General features: G+C 38.6%; 2 protein-coding genes across 8 annotated transcripts in view; one reads left to right on the top strand and one right to left on the bottom strand.

The window, feature by feature from the left end:
- C1H4orf51 (chromosome 1 C4orf51 homolog) overlaps nt 1–14,885 on the bottom strand; it is a 162,010-nt gene that overhangs the window by 47,119 nt on the left and 100,006 nt on the right. For 2 of the 3 annotated variants that reach the window (XR_008378632.1, XR_008378648.1), the window contains one exon: nt 556–660. The exons of the other annotated variant lie outside the window; for it this stretch is intronic. The gene's annotated coding sequence lies outside the window, so the exon portion shown is untranslated. The remainder of the gene's footprint in view (nt 1–555; nt 661–14,885) is intronic. 3 annotated transcript variants of the gene reach the window in all.
- ZNF827 (zinc finger protein 827) overlaps nt 1–14,885 on the top strand; it is a 192,825-nt gene that overhangs the window by 140,440 nt on the left and 37,500 nt on the right. The gene's annotated exons all lie outside the window — the stretch shown is intronic.

Raw genomic sequence — 14,885 nt, 5'->3', positions numbered from 1 at the left:
TTATAGCAGTAACTTATAATGAAATAAAACAATTATAACAATTAGCTGTAATAAAAATTAGGAAAATGTGCTCTTTCTCTCTCTCAAAATTTCTTTTTGTACTATACTTACCCTTATTCCTGGGATGATATGAGATGATACAGTGCCTATGTGGTGAGATACAGGGGCGGGTGAATGACGTGGGCATTGTGCTGTGCATTAGGGTACTGTTGGCATTCTGATGATATGTCAGGAGAAGGATCACCTCGTTTGGGTGCTCCTGGATGATGTTGGTGGCTGGATGTCAGGAGCAGACACAGACGTCAGTGACTAACAATAGTTAATGTGTATAGCATGGATACCCTGGACTAAGGGAGGATTCAGGTCCCAGCCAGGACCAAGTGGGACGGTGCAATATTTCATCACAGTACACAGAGAAGCTACTCATAAGCATAGACTTATGAATTGTTTATTTCTGAATTTTCCACTTAACATTTTCGGACTTTGAAAGTAAGTCCTACTGTGGAAGACTACTGTACCATGAAGTAACTCTCCTTTTAGAATGAAATGGTTTACCTTGACTGGAGAAGGATTTCAGGGCTGTCATGGTCCCTTTTCTCTACCTTAGATGTAGAACTAACTACCAACCACCAGAGAAGCTGTAGGCCAGGGCGTTTATTTCTGTGGGCAGAAAGTGGAACATGGAGGTATAAGAAGACATTAGATGATTTGTAAAAATCCAATACTTTAAAATTAATGTGAAAACCCAAAGTGACTTTCACATACAGTAATAAATTTCCCAGTCACAAAATTACCTATGTCATTAGCCTTATATTAAAAAGCTTGGCTCAGTGCCAAGGGAGACCAAGGCAGGAGGATTGCTCAGGAGTTTGAGACCAGCCTGAGCAAGACAAGACCCTGTCTCTACTAAAAACTGAAAAAATTAGCTGGGCGTGCAGCGAATGCCTGTAGTCCCATCTGTTTAGGAGGCTGAGGCAAAAGGATGGCTTGAGCCCAAGAGTTTGTAGTTGCCCTGAGCTGGGCTGATGTCACAGCACTTTAGCCTGGGCAACAGAGTAAGACTCTGTCTCAATAAAAAAAAAAAAAAAAAAAAAAAAAATGGCCAGCCTAAGTGAGAATGAGACCCCATCTCTACCAAAAATAGAAAAATTAGCTGGGCATTGTGGTGAGCACCTGTAGTCCCAGCTACTTGGAAGGCTAAGGCAGGAGGATCACTTGAACCCAAGAGTTTGAAGTTGCTGTGAGCTGAGATGACAACACTGCATAGTCATTGAGACTGTCTCAAAATAAATAAATTAATGAATTGATTAATTAATTTAAAATAATGAAAAGCTAACAGATTTTTTTTGGGGGGGGAGAGGGGAGACAGAGCCTCAAGCAGTCGCCTTGGGTAGAGTGCCATGGCGTCATAGCTCACAACAACCTCAAACTCCTGGGTTAAGTGATTCTCTTGCCTCAGCCTTCCAAATAGCTAAGACTACCCACCACACCTGGCTATTTTTTGGTTGTAGTTACCATTGTTGTTTGGCAGGCCTGAGCTGGATTCAAACCCACCAGCTCTGGTGTATGTGGCTGGCACCCTAGCTGCTTGAGCTACAAGCGTTGAGCGAAAAGCTAACAGATATTTTAGAGAAACCTTTTATGAAATGATCTTATTATTTTTTTTTTCTAGAAACAGAGTCTCACATTGTCGTTCTCAGTAGAGTGCTGTGGCATCACAGCTCACAGCAACCTCCAGCTCTTGGGCTTAGGGGATTCTCTTGCCTCAGCCTCCCAAGTAGCTGGGACTACAGGCACCCACCACAATGCCCGGCTATTTTTTTGCTGGAGTTTGACCAGGGCCGGGTTAAAACCTGCCACCCTTGGTATGTAGGGCCAGCGTCCTACTCACTGAGCCACAGGCACTGCCCCAAATGATCTTATTTTTTAATGTAAACTATTTTATTGAAAAATAATTTTATATTTTGATCCAAATGGGGCAAAAGTTCACATAGGAGTCTTTTGTAAATACTTTTGTGAAACTGAGATAGATGTGAATTGACGCCTAAATCTTTATGGAATTTGGGCAGCCATAAAATGGAAATATCTTTCTTTTAAATTATTAAAAAATTGTACATAGCTTTTCCCTCTTGCTTGGGAAACATCCCACAAATCTTCTGACACTTCCCAATTGTTTCTTATTCACCAAGAGAGAAACCATTTTCTTCAGCTGTCAGCCCGCATGCCTCCCTGGTCTTAGGCCTGTCTCCTCAGCTCTACAAGAAACAGGAAACTCCCTACTGCAGTTGGAGATCACCACTTGTGCACAGCAGTTTCTGCCCTTAGCCACTTACACTTCCAAATGCTTCGACTGGCTTTCTCATCCTATTCTTTTCCTTCCCTTTTTACTGTGAGCTATGGTGAGGCTTATGTGAGGAAAGACTAAGATTAAATGCTCTTGTTAAAAACATAAATGAGAAATGAGTTATCTTAGTTACAGAGAAATACAGTGTCTGGCTTGGCGCCTGTGGCTCAAGTGCCTAAGACACCAGCCACGTAAACCTGAGCTGGTGGGTTCGAATCTAGCCCCGGGCCCGCCAAACAACAATGACGGCTGCAACCAATAAATAGCTGGGCATTGGTGGCGGGCACCTGTTGTCCCAGCTACTTGGGAGGAGGAAGCGGAAGCAGGAGAATCGCTTGAGCCCAGGAGTTGGAGGTTGCTGTGAGCTGTGATGTCATGGCACTCTACCCAGGGTGACAGCTTGAGGCTCTGTCTCAAAAACAAAAAAAACCTGGGGGGTGGCGCCTGTGGCTCAGTGGGTAGGACGCCAGCCCCATATACTAAGAGTGGCATATTCAAACCCAGCCCTGGCCAAACTGCAACAAAAAAATATCCAGGTGTTGTGGCGAGCGCCTATAGTCCCAGCTACTGGGAAGGCTGAGGCAAGAGAATCACCTAAGCCCAGGAGTTGGAGGTTGCCGTGAACTGTGTGATGCCGCAGTATTCTACCAAGGGTGATAAAGTGAAACTCTGTACAAAAAAAAGAAAAAGAAAAGAAATACAGTGTCCCGTGTTATTTTGTAAACTTGAACACTGATGTCTCATTTTGGGAATTTAACCTACAAATGGATTTGAGTAAGTAACTCATTAAGCTATATGGGCAAAAAATGCACTTTGCCCCGTGAAAACCTGAAAATAAATTAAGTTCCCATAGGGAGGAAATTAGTGAAATAAACCACAGAATACTCGGAAAACTCCATAGCCATTTAAAAAAGAAAGAAGATCTGTAGGAATTTATTTGACAAGATGCCAAAGACATTGTTAGATTAAAATAAAGAAAACTTGGGGACAGAAAACAAGTGTGACATGATCCCATTTATGTTTTTTAAAAAGACAATACATTTGATGTTTACATAATACACATTTGTAGATAAGTTCTGAACAGATAGCTAAACTGAACAGTGATTACCAATGACAAGTGGAAAAGATAGGGTTAGAAGAAAATGGCAGAAGTGAGAGATGTTCTTTTATTTTTCAGTTTGTATCTTTTGTTCAGTTTTTTTCTCATTAATTTGCATTACTTACATGATTTTTAAAAGTTAAAAAAGGTGGCCGGGCATGCTAGTTTCCACCTGTAATCCTAGCATGGGAGGCCAAGCCAGGTGTATCTCCTGAGCTCAGACTGAGCAAGAGCAAGACCCTGTCTCTACTAAAAATAGTAAAACTAGCCTGGAGTTGTGGCAGGTGCCTGTAGTCTCACCTACTCAGGAGGCTGAGGCAAGAGGATCGCTTGAGCCTAAGAGTTTGAGGTTGCTGTGAGCTGTGATGTTATAGCACTCTACTGAGGGTGACAAAGTAAGATTCCATCTCAAAAAAAAAACAAAACAAAACATTAAAAAGGTAAAGTGAGAGAGACTTGGGTGTGCAAATCACTTTTTTTTTTGAGAATTTGCATTTACATATATGTAAATGTGCACATTTGGAGCCATGGTGAACAATCTCTGGATAAGTGAACTATTAAAAATACAGATAAAGTACTAACTCATAGCCATCTTCCTTCAGTGAGGTCCCCCAACTAGAAGCTATAAGATTATTAATAAAGAGCTGTGAAAACCTCATTAATTTTTCATACAGTTCATGAGAATATAAAGCAGTTTACAAATTCACGTGAATAATGCAATACCATGGTTTGCAAAAATGTGTGCATATAGGAAAAAATATCAAAAAGAATAAATATAGATGTTAGTGTTCTCAGTTTATTTGGGATCTCAAGTGATTTTTTTACTTATATTTCATGAGCTTCCATTTTTTATAATAACTATATTTATGAACAGAAAACATCAATACATTCTTTTTATTATGAACAAAGGAGCCACTGTCATTTATAGTCTAGTACTGAATGGTTGACACCAGATTTCTCTGGAAGTTTCATGAGAATATCCTGGAGCTTTGGACAAAATCTACTTTGGTAGAACCATATTTAAATATGACTTCAGAAGAATAGTACAACTAAAAGCATTAAAAGTGAATGGAGGTGTTTTCAGCTGGAAGAGATGAAAATGCTGGGAAAACCCAAGTTTTTTACCATTTTCATTGTTCGCCAAGTAGAACCCATCTTAAGTTATCAAAGTACTTTGGACTAAGGAATACTGTTTTAATGTCCGGTGTTTATTGGCACCTGCTGCCTTCATGATTTCCCCATCCTCTGTTATGTGCACCCTAGGTTACCTTTATCCCATTGGGGCTTTCCAGCCAAAATGACTCACCCAGCTGCAGAATCTAGTTTCTCTCCATAAATATCCAAGAATGAGTCACTCATATCAGTTGCCTCTTTTTTAACTTTAATGGAATTAGGCTCAGGGGTGCTCAATTGAAAGATTCATGAATGGTGGAGGTACTGAAAGGTGGAGAACAGTGTCCTGGGCAAGGGGTGAAGGAGGTTATCAGGGAAATCAGATGTGTTCTAGGAGTTGGAAAGAGTCCAGGAAACAAGATAATTAGAGAGTGGGGTAGCCAAGAGGTAGAATGATTTACAAAAAAAGATTAGATCCAAATCCTGGCTTTTGGTCTTTGGTGGACTATGGAGGCAGGAATTAATTGGTTATGTGAATTTTAGGTAATCATTTTGTGGCCAGATGACTAACCCCAATTATTTTTTTGCCCACTAATTTTGTTTGTACTGTATAGGCAGTTGCCCCAAGAAAAGCAAGGGGAAAGTTTACTTAGAAGAAAGAAAAATGTGTACTCTCGCAAATGTTTTTAACATGTAGGCATGGTTTCGGTATGTGAGTTATTTTTGACGCTATTTTTGGTCAAATTGTTTTTCATTTTTATGAAAAATGTTAATTTTTAAAACACTGGTCTGTCTCCCAACTGTTACTTTTATCACTCAAAAATGTGGTATTTTAAAAATATCACTTGTGTCATACTAAGACTTGCCTTGGATTACATGCCTTTCATAGTAATTAATGTTTTTTTTTAAAGGCATTGGAAAAGAAAAATGTAAGTTCACCACAATGTTCATGGCAATTGTCTTTGGGTGGTGATAGGAACTCGGGTTGAGGGTTGTGTTTTGACTTTTTCTATTCGTCTATATTCTTCTAGTTTTCTTTTTTTTTTTTTTTTTTTTTTTTTATTGTTGGGGATTCATTGAGGGTACAATAAGCCAGTTACACTGATTGCAATTGTTTCTTCTAGTTTTCTATAATGAAAATGAAACACTTTTGTAAAAAGAAAAATTACATTTATTAGAGGAAGTAATACATTAAGGAACAAAGATGTTTTGCATTATTGGCCATAAGCTTAATATTCATTGTGGTCAGACACAGGTCTTTGTCAAAGGCCTCTAAACATCTTGTGTAACAACGAGCACATTTTAGCAGAAACTTTAAGGTTATACATCCTGTAAGATTGTTAATAAAGAGCTGTGAAAATCTCATGTGAAGTACAACTATGACCGCAGTCATTTAAAGACATATTTCAATTTGGAGACTTACTGATTTTACTCAAGGAATTGTTGATGTTTGAGGATGGGTTACTTATTTTTAACCACATAAGGGAAATTAATGAATTAAATTTATCTCAGGGCACCAGCTGTTATAGAACTGCACAATATTTTCTCTATTTTGTCAAAAATAAAGTGTTGCTTGGCGCCTATGGCTCAAGAGGCTAAGGCACTAGCCACATGCACCTGAGCTGGCGAGTTTGAATCCAGCCCGGGCCACCACACAACAGTGACAGCTGCAAACAAAAAAAATAGCCAGGCGTTGTGGTAGGCGCCTGTAATCCCAGCTATTTGGGAGGCGGAGGCAGGAGAATCGCTTGAGCCCAGGAGTTGGAGGTTGCTGTGAGCTGTGATGCCATGACACTCTATCTAGGGTGACAGCTTGAGGCTCTGTCTCAAATAAATAACTGAATGAAGTGTTCAGTGGAACAGTCCATTGTATTATTGCATTTGTACCATTGGTCTCATAAGTATTGCTGACTTAGGCATAATTAATAAAGGTATAGCTGCTAGTGAAGGGTATTTTCAAGTTATATCAAGTAGTGTAATGAGCATGCAGATTTCTCTTGTATGTGTTTAATTTCCTAATGGAGGAGTTCAGTTAGAAAAAAAAATGATCTTGTTAGCTCCAGACAGATTTGTTGTGTTTCCCCTTACATTATTCTCATTCTTCTCCATCATTGTCAGAGAGAACTGAAATGTTGTGAAGTGAAAGTTAAATATAAAATGATCTGAGTAGCCTTAACTATTTAATGAGCAGTGTGAGGAGGTTGTGGGCTGTGTGTAACACTGGGGTGAAAAGAACGTTCATTCATTCATTCAGCACATACAGGCTGAGCAGCTTTTATATGCCAGGTACTTACTTCTTGGGTCCTGAGGAACAGCAGTGAGCAAAACAAAGTCCCTATCCTTATGAGATTTACACCCTAGAGGGGGAAGCAGACAATAAAGAAAAAACAAATGGCTGGTGTAGTGGCTCTCACTTGTACTCCTACCACTCTGAGAGGCTGAGGCGAGTGGATTGTTTGAGCTCAGGAGTTCAAGACCAGACTGAGTCAAGTAAGACCCCATCTCTCTAAAAAAAAAAAAAAAAAAAAAATAGCCAGGCATTGTTATAGGCACCTGTAGTCCCAGCTACTTGGGAGGCTGAGGCAAGAGAATCACTTGAGCCCAACATCTGATGTTGCTATGAGCTATGACTCCGTGGCACTCTACTGAGGGTGACAAAGGGAGACTCTGTCACAACAAAAAATTTAAAAACGAAAAAATATAATCAGGTGGTGCCTGTGGCTCAGTGAGTAGGGTGCCAGCCCCATATACCGAGGGTGGTGGGTTCAAACCTGGCCCTGGCCAAACTGCTATTAAAAAAAAAAGTAGCCAGGTGTTGTGGCGGGCGCCTGTAGTCCCAGCTACTCAAGAGGCTGAGGCAAGAGAATCACCTAAGCCCAAGACCTGGAGGTTGCTGTGAGATGTGATGCCACAGCACTCTACTAAGTGAGCCTCTGTCTCTAAAAAAAAAGAAATATATATATAAATATACACGCACACATATAATCATCATCATCATCATAGAAAAAATAATAGGACAAAGGGCAATTTGGAGAGGGGCCATCACGTAGGGTGGTTAGGGAAAGACTCCCAAGAAGGTGCAATTGAAGCAGCTACCTGTAGCAGGTACTTTTGTGTTGTATGGGGAAGAGTGATCAGGCAGAGGGAGCAGTGATGCAGTGTCCTGGGAGCTTGGTTGGGGAAGTGACCACAGGAAGGGAGGGGAGGCTGGAGAGAAGAGAAGAGAAGAGGCAGCTTCTAGGGCCTCCTAGGGAATACCAAGGACTTAGGCTTTTATTGCTGCTATGCCAGGAACCACTGGAATGTTTTTGAGCAGGAAAGTGACATGATCTCACTTGCATTTTAAAAACTTAATCTGACTCTTTCTTGTTTAATCTTTAAAGCCCAAATAAAGGGCCCTGAAAGCTTAATAGGAACAGAGAGGCTCTGCATAAAGATAAGAAAGGCAAAGAAAAGAAAGTTAATTGTATTTTTATAGTGGATGGTATCTGTGCATATCCCTTTAATAATCAGTTAATTATTGATGGCATGTTGCCCAATATTTATCTTATTTAATTTTTCTTCTTAATCAGTTAAAAATAACTATTTAAATGAATACTTGCAAGAAAACATCTACAAAACACAATCTAGTAAAAAAAAAAAAAGGCTTACAGCATTATGGAACTTGAAATTAGAATTTGAAAAAACAAACAAGTCCATTATTTCGAATTTCTTTTAGGAAAGAGAATGCCTTCATCAGAAAGGTAAATTTAACTTCACACAAGAATTGCTCTACCATTATTTATAAAAGAGCTATGTCAGGAAACTATGAATTCACCAATAAAACTGCAAATTACTCTAACAGATGCTTACAAAATGTGCTCAGAGGCTATTGTATACATGTACTGGCACTGAAGAAGTGATTTACAATCCTAAAACTGCTAATGATGGCATTTTCTAAATGTTATATCAAATTATGTTGTGTAAGACAATAACATCCATTATTTACAACAGAATTCTTAAATATTTATTATATATATGTAACATTGACAATCGAAAGAGCTCATATTTGCTAGTACATAATAATGCATCTTTTATACTGAGGGATTTTATTTTGTTCCATTCATAGAAATAGTGCTTAGTAAAGAATTTCTTTGTCTTCTGTACTTAGAAACACTACTAAATACCAAACCATCAAAAACGTAGTTCCAAATAAAATGACCATTGCCCCTGGTGGGCTCAGGTTCCAGACCACTTTTCAGCTAAATATGCCACCTCCCACCTACCTTCAGTAGTCTTCTGGATGTCACAATCACTTTAAAAAATATTTTATTTGGGCTTGGCGCCTGTAGCACTGTGGTTACAGTGCCAGCCACATGCACCGAGGATGGCAGGTTTAAACCCCATCTGGGACCAACTAAACAACAATGATAACTGCAACAAAAAAAAATAGCTGGGCGTTGTGGCAGGCACCTGTAGTTCCAGCTACTTGGGAGGCTGAGGCAAGAGACTCACTTAAGCCCAAGAGTTTGAGTTTGCTGTGAGCTGTGACGCCATGGCACTCTACCAAGGGTGACATAGTGAGACTGTCTCAAAAAAAAAAAAAAAAAAAAAAAAATTTTTTTTTCTTTTCTTTAGTATCCTTAATACCTGATGAAACACAGGTTCTCCATAGACTTTTCACAACTCGCATTACATAGTTGCATCCATTGTTAACCTCAATATTTGTTTTAAATGTTTTTAGCCTGTATGATAGAGTAGCTGATTACCCAGCCTAGCCCTGATCCTGTACCATCCTTCATGACAAGATACAGAATGAGAAGATGTTTCTGTGACAAAGTAGGTAGTCCACTCCTTGCCAGCAGGTTGTGAGGTTGACTACTTCATGCTGAACTAGAGAGTGAGTCTGAATTAATTTAACTTCAATGAAATTAGGCACAGGGACACTCAGTTGAAAGATTCATGAATTGGGGGGAGGTGATTCAGTTACACCCATTTTTCACCACTGTATTTGTGTGAATTCATATAATTATTTGGTTGTATAAGAGCAAACTGGTCAAAATTTCTAAAAGGGCTTTGCTCTTTTAAGTACTATAAAATTGCCAGAGAAAAGACTTTAAGAGTTAAAAGAAAATTCTTGGCTGACTGAATGCCACTGCACCCCTTCTTCTATGACAGCCAGTTGGAACTGGTTGTTCCTGGGGCCACTCTACTAAGTCATGCTCAGCTAAGAACCACTATTCTGCAAAGTCGGGCCATGTTGCAGGGACAGAAAAAGAACAAAGCAAAAGGCTGAGTTAATACTAAATAGTTCAAGTTTGGAATATGTGTATGTTAGTATAAAAAAATTGTACCTCAATTAATACACTTTTTATAAATTGTCGCAGGTATATTTCACAAGTTTGAACCCTTAAGACTGTTTTATTATCCTTAAATGCTGTATAATAATAATGAAAAATAAAATACAAAATTGTTTTCTTACAAAGCAAAATGGTTTATAAATTAAAAATATTCATTTCTTGTTAATCCTGAACAGATCATTTATAATTTGAGGCAAGACTAAGTAACAAGTATTTATTTTACTAAAAAGTGAAAACAATAAAAAATTACCACATAAAAAAAATGAAATGAACAGATTGTTATCGGCAATGGTAGCCCCTCTTCTGGGAGGCACAGGCATATACTAGTTAACTAGAACAAGTTATAACCAAAAAGAAATGAAGTTAAGGAAAACGGCATCCACTTCGAGACACCAATTTTTTGTGTATACATAAATACCCCAACCAGGAGGATCTTGTGTGCTTTTAGCACATTGTGAATGCATTTAAGTCATTTTTGTTTGATTGGGGAACTGAGATAAACTTGCAGTTAGACCTTTGGGAAATCATGACTGGCTCAAACTAAATGATATTGCGGATTCTATTAAGTTATTGGAGTCTTGGGGAGTCATATACATTGATTTATAAGAAATCCTTTGATCAGTTGGAAGAGCTCCTCTCTGCTTAGAATGAAGGTAGAGAAGATGCCCCCTCCCTGTCAGATTGCATGGTTGATGTTCTCACGTTGATGCTATTAGCTCTGTGCCTCTCAGACTATGTCCATGACACTTTCTAAATCCTTTTGCAAACAGCTGGATTCCAACATGATTGCCTTTATTTGTGCAACTGAGGAACTACGAGTGATCCTGATACACCGTTCGCTAGCAAAGAAGTGATTTTCTTAGTCTCTTGTGGTGGTAACCAGCTTGAGCTAATTTTTTTTTTCAAATTGCTGCATTTAATGGGATTGAAGAGATTTCTAAAATAAGGAATTTTAAATCTACACTAGAAAATGGATATTTGTCTTTGTTTTGGTTTGGTTTTAATAGACTTAGAGTCTTAAGATAGTTTGTCATTACAAAGTAGGTGGACCAATGTACTGAAATCATAGCTTTCAAACTTTTTTGACAAAAAACCAGAGTAAATTTTACCTGTTTGTTTATGTGTGTGCGTAGTGTGTGTTAAATGATAATGTAAAATAATGTACAGATAAGTTGGTTTATAAGTAGATAGGTGATGATGATGATGATGGAAAAAGAAAGGAAGGGAGGGAAGGAAGGAGTAACTGAAACAATCCTTACACATATACCACCTCCAACATTTTCTAATCAGTCCTATTTTATTTTATCCTTTTAAAAAAATACTGGATAAGGTTCACTAAATTTATTTTATGACCTGCCAGTGGGTCATGACCTTCAGGAGCCTAACCACCAAGGAAGTCCCCATCTTTGAGTTCCCTTCAGGCAAACCTGAGAATTAACCACCCCAACTACCACTTTTGTGACAAATGGTTTTGACTGAATGAGTTGTTTTATGCCAAATAACTTAGGGATCCAAACTCTTGTTTTTTGGGGGGATGGATGCATTACCAGACCTTTGAAGCTACGTCCAATTGTACTGAAAACAAACAAAGCAAAAGGAACCAGACCTTTCCCAGTGTAGTCTGACACTATTCTGTTTTGAATTATACTGGAAAGAGGAAGAAACAATGTTACACATTTGCATGGATCTCATTGAAGAGCAATGTCACTAAATTGCTTTTCAAAAATCTTAAAAGTAACGATGAAGTGAACTTAAATGGGAGGATGAATATTGAAGCAATTTTTAGAATTCTGCATTTAGCCATTTTTAGAATTCTTAGAGTCCTTATGTGAAATGTCTGAGGTTCTTGGATATAGGTGACTGTGACAATGCCCAGCCTTCATTTTTACTCAGCGTATCAGATAAGGGACAGACGACCTTCTCTCTGAGTATGTTGCCTTCGGTTTTCATTTTTTTAAATGATCTCTTCCAATGAATAGCAGATCTTCTTGTCCCCACCGTGAGTGGTAGAATGCTCAGTTTGAAACGATGGAGTCCGTTGCTGGAAATTATAGGTGGCAGCGATTAGCTTGGCTTTTAAAAGCATATGTACTGAAAGGGAAGAGGAGGTATGTCTTGAATTCCACCCACTCCAGAAATCAGCAAAGAGAAAATTCTCTCAAAACATAATGTAATTTCCATCTCACCCTTGGGGCATTACTTCTGCTGTGTTGATGAAAATGAACATCACGTTGATTGGCTTCCCACGCCCTGACAATCATTAATTATGCCAAAGGTGCTTGGATGAATGTAGTGCTTTGAAAGAAAGGCAAGTTGACAGGTTATTCCTTACGCTGAAGTCCTGTCTTGGGACAGGTAATGTGCCTGATGGATCTTTTCACAGTACACTTCTTCCCAACTCTCTCTAATAGAAAAGAGATTGTGAAGATATTTGCTTTGAATCAGCTGATCCCATGGGACATGGAAAGGTTTCCATTCATCAAACTAGATCCAATCCTAAATCTTATGAGGGTATCAAGGTAGAAAAACTTAATGGTAGGGCTAAAAAAGCTTACATGTTTGAAAGTATCTATGAATGTCTCTCACTATACATGTACATATACCGTATAATATCTGAATGTCTGCAAATACGATGCTAGCAACATGTAAATGTTAAAGGAACTGGCAGTTTTTAATAAGGCAATAATCTTGATTCTGAAAAGGTCAAAGTCTTTACTACTATTAGAATTTCTATAAGAGAATCCTATTCATATATAGTGGATTTTTTTTTTTTTTTTACTTCACATAGGCAGTTATTTCCATCTTAACTTTGGATAAAGGAAGTTGACTAATAGTTAACTGTGCTTGGAATTGTGCCTATGACTTTTTTATTACCCTGTGAATTTTCTTATTGAAAGCCCAGTGAACTCCTTAATTTAAAAAATGAGAATCGGCTCATGCTCCTTGCCCCTAGTAATCACTAGGGCACTGCCATCATCGAAAGTGCATTAAGGATCTACCTGTCTGTATCCCCACTAGAATTTAAATTTAGGATTTAATCAGAGTCACCATCTCTGCTTTCTTAATACCAGCAACCTAGGATACATTAGATGTATGTTTCTCAACTGGGAATAATTTTGCACACCAGGGGACATTTGGTAGTGTCTTATGATACTTTTAATTGTCTTAAGTGCAAGGAGGTGCTACTGGCATCTGGGATGTTGTTAAACATCCTATAATGCACAGAACAGGCCCCAGGACAAAGAATTATCAGGTCCAAAATGTCAGGGGTGCTGACATTGCATTAAATGTTAGCAGATGTGTGTGTGAGGGCATACTGAAAACTCAGACACAATGGCCAGATGTATAGATTACATGATACTGCTTCAGCTGGGAATAAATATGTGTTTCTGAAAGCTTTTCAAATTTCTAACCTATGCTGTGGTTATTTAATAACTTTATTGATACTGGTACTCATTCTATAAAAAATAACTGGGCAATTTTGATACTATTTCAGTGTAGCAGTAGCCTAAGAAATAAGCATCAAACACGAAAGAATCTCTGGAAACTTAAAATACGCATTTTAGAGCATACTTTAAATGGGAAAATAAAATTATATGAGTAACTTATAGTAAAGATTAGATGGCTGTAAAAATAGCTATGGCTTAAATAAGGCAGAAGGTTATTTCTGTCTTATACAGAAGCCACAGTATAAACAGTCCAGGGCTGATACGGAGGCTCTAGACCTTTTTCAACCTTTTTTTTACCTCATGGCCTTTTAAAAAGGCCTTAAAAAAAACCCTTTTTTACCTCAAGTTGAACCTGTAGTTAAACTTCTATGGCACACTTAAATTACGTTGATCCAAAAAAAAAAAAAAAGACTAAATTGACTGTGCTTTGAACTTCTTTCCAAAATAATTTACTTAATTTACTTTAAAAATTTTCAAGGCACACTTAATGCGCTCTTGTAGCACTTTTTGAAAACCACTGCTCTAGACAGGCTCCTTCTGTCCTGTCCTGCCCTCTCTGGCACACAGCATCTATTTCATGGTCCAATATGGCTGCTCTGCTTCCGCCAACCATCCACACCCTCAACAACAGGAAGACAAGAAGGAAGTCAAAGGTATGACCCTCCTTTTAAGGGCATGACCCTGAGGTTGTGCACATCACTTCTGATCATCCTGTTGTCACATGGATTTGGTCACATGGCCACACTTAACTGCGATGTGTGCAGCTAAAAGTCAATGGGGTCCCTTGTTAAAGGAAGGAGAAAAGCATGGATGTTGGAAGACAGCTAGTAGTCTCTACCTCACGTATCTGATTTTAGGTCAGGGACCCAAAGACTGGTTAATAATTCCCAATGGCCTTTGATTAGGGTAGAGACCACAGACTGTAATACTGTCTACAGTGGCCTGTTATTTCATTCTGATATGTTAGTCTTTCACAGTTAGCCCTCTGTGCCTGGACTTCCTCATTTGCAGATTGCTAATGATAACAGTACCTAACTCATAGGGTTACAGTGAGAATAGTGCCTAGCACATAGCACCAATAAGAGCTATAAATATTTTTGTGGTGGGTGATTTCTGCACCTGACTAGCTGATTTGTTATTGGCAGATTTAAGCCTTAATTTTCCAAGCACATGAATGAATGTCTTGTCAATTTCATTTGGTTTTTAAATCTTAATAAATATTTGTCACTTTGATCTAGTTTTGTGTGGTAGCTACCTCCCCTCAACTCCAATACAGTATCAAAATGAGTGATTTGATGTGAAAATGAAGGTAATGCTAAACTGGAATTGACGTGGGCTCGAGCCAATTCACGCACTAGTGGATTTGCAGCCTGTTACACCAGAGCCACATCAGGGGGCAAGCTGGAAATTCAGCATAGACAACCAGTGCTCCAGCGGCTTTGCCAACTTTAGATAACATCACCTTGGATTCATCGTTTTCAACAGATACCAGAGATTTCGGACTTGACCCCACAAAGTTCATTAAATGTGTGATTATTCTT

The sequence above is a fragment of the Nycticebus coucang genome, chromosome 1 (genome assembly GCF_027406575.1).
Source record: "Nycticebus coucang isolate mNycCou1 chromosome 1, mNycCou1.pri, whole genome shotgun sequence".
Classification (NCBI taxonomy): Eukaryota; Metazoa; Chordata; class Mammalia; order Primates; family Lorisidae; genus Nycticebus; species Nycticebus coucang.
Note: the sequence above shows the minus strand (reverse complement) of the source record. Positions and strands in the feature narration are given on the sequence as shown.